Raw genomic sequence first — 2,468 nt, forward strand, 5'->3', positions numbered from 1 at the left:
CATTAAACATCGTATTAAATGTGATTCTATTCATTCCTTTTTAGATCCATGAGGAAAAACATAATTGATTGAAGGGTTTTTTTTGGCCAATGTTTTGTTTCATTTTGGAAAATTCAAGGACATGTGTTAGTAGAGGATTAAAACATACTTAAAATGTATATGTTTATGCCAATGATTGGCTTTTTGGCAATTTTGACGACATGCATCAACATTAGATTGAAGCACATTCTAAGTGAAGATTTTGATGTAGGATCTTAATGAAATTGTAGGCTTCTGTCACCACACTGGCAGGCCTATGATGTGGATTGAGAAGGAGACAAATAATCAATAAACCAAACTTATCCAAATTAAGAATGCAATGTTTGACAATCTAGGAGTTTTGGGCCAGAATTAGGAGGGTAACTTCCTCTTTCCCTCCTCTATCCATCATTTGTCTCTGAAATGTAAATAAACCCCCACCGGGTATGATGGCTCGGTGGCGATAAATGATAAATGTATCGGAATACGGCGGTGTCGTCGTCCGACGGACTAAAACCCTAGCGGGTCGATGCGACTCCGATGCTCTAAATGCCCTACGTGTCGTACGTGCAGGCTGCGACTCGAGGGAGGCGCTGAGCTCCAAGCTTGGACGGGGTCGCCGGGTGACGGCGACGGTGGCCTCTTGAACCTCGTCGGAGCGACGAGGACGCCTACATACCGAACAGAGTTAATCCGTAGGGCTCGCACGTAACGGACGTACTCGTCCGAACCGGTAAGACACTCAAAGTCGTAGTTTTCTCTCGTTAACCTCTCTCGCCTACTTAGCCCGAGCCCGAGCGCGGTGAACGGACGAAAGTACACTGCAAGACGTAAATAAACGAGCGACGGGAGAGGACGTCGTACCTTGTCGTCAGCATGGCTCGTGAGGCAGGGCGACGGTCGGAGCGGGTGTGATGAAGAGGCGCCGGAGGGGTCACGGCGGCTCGACGATCAAACAATGTTGTCGGAGCAATCGGTGAAGGTCGGAGGATGGGAACTAGGTGCCGTGCTTTGCCCAAAGGCTTGATCCTTTTTGGATTGCCTGGGAATGATTCCAGGTGGGAACGAAACTGGCAAGAGACGATATTGGGCGGCGGAGCCGAGGCGGTGGGGGCGCAGGAAAACTCACCACCCGAGCAGACCAGCGCTGGCAGAGACAGTAGGGTCCCGTAGGGTGCGCTTGAGATCCCAACCAAGATACCCGGGAAGGGCTTGACTGAACGGCCGTAGGGCATACGGCCTGAGAAATACCGCACCGAATTTTGGGTGGTTTGGGAGGTCGGGGACCGTCAAGCTGGAGACGGATGGAGGGGTGAAGAAACCGCTGGGTGCCACCCGATCCAGCATAGAAGTTGCCAATTCGTCGTGTAGTCGTCACAAAATCTGCGAACGCGGTGGAAACTCGTCACCAATCGTGGATGATGATCGATGAGCCTGGGGCGTGCAAACACGGGATCAACGGGAGTCCGGGGAGTGAAATCGCAACCTTGGGGAGGGGAAAACCGTCCTTCCCCTGGTCGTTCCTTTCCTCCAGCCTTCCACGACCTTGGTCTGGAAGATCGGCCTCTCCTGTCTTCCTCTTCGTTTTCCTCTCGCTCCTTCTCTTACTCTTTTCCTCTCTCGGTGGAGGAAGAGGAGACCAGTCAAAAACAGCGATTCTTACTTGACAATTTTCCTCCACCCTTCCCCTATAAGGGGGGAAAGGATGGGCCCCTAATGAGCCATAAGAGTGTCCCTTTGGGGAGCCCTTATAAATGGGCTCCCCCCATTACAAATAAGAAAAGACAACACCCAAAAACACAAGGGAAATTAAGGGGAGAAAAGAAGAGGAAAAGAGGAACGGGCAAGGGGAGAGGGCCATAGGACGGCCCCTCCCCCTTGACGATAAAACGTGGATGGACGAAAACGGGATGAACAAGAACGGAAAAAGACAAAAACACAAGAGAGAGAGAGAGAGATGAGAAAACAGAAAGGATAGCTGGAGCGGCTTCACCCGGTCTTCAATGTCGAGGGCACGCAGCGCGGATGACGTCGATGACGATCTTTGATGGCGTGCGCCATCAATGTACAAGATACGTCCTTTTATTTTTTTTCCTAATTAACTTTTGAATAGTTATTTTCTTACTCAAAATCTCTTTCAGGTCAATTCTTGATTTTCAAGTGTGAAGGGTTGGGCCCATGATGACAAGATTAGTGTAATGATGTATTTTGCCAACCTGATTTATTTATACTTTTCTCCAAGGTTATAACCCTAGAGGATGTACTCAGTCTCACTTTTTCTGCACACCACCACCATAGTTACCATTCATCTGTGCATATCTCCTGCTATTTTGTTCTGTAGCCAGAGGCACTAATCCACATCTCTCAATCCAGGGTTATAACCCTAGAGGATGTACTTAGTTCACACTTTTTCTGCACAACACCACCATATTAACCATTCATTTGTGCAT

General features: G+C 48.9%; 1 long non-coding RNA gene across 1 annotated transcript; it reads right to left on the reverse strand.

Moving 5' to 3' along the window:
* Positions 1-311: 311 nt before the first annotated feature.
* On the reverse strand, positions 312-1,726 carry LOC144701239 (uncharacterized). Its single transcript, XR_013580958.1, has 2 exons — positions 883-1,726; positions 312-689 (listed from the first exon to the last, which is right to left on the reverse strand). It is a non-coding gene; the product is annotated as an uncharacterized LOC144701239 (long non-coding RNA).
* Positions 1,727-2,468: the final 742 nt, after the last annotated feature.

This window comes from Wolffia australiana, chromosome 3, assembly GCF_029677425.1.
Source record: "Wolffia australiana isolate 7733 chromosome 3, ASM2967742v1".
Lineage (NCBI taxonomy): Eukaryota > Viridiplantae > Streptophyta > Magnoliopsida > Alismatales > Araceae > Wolffia > Wolffia australiana.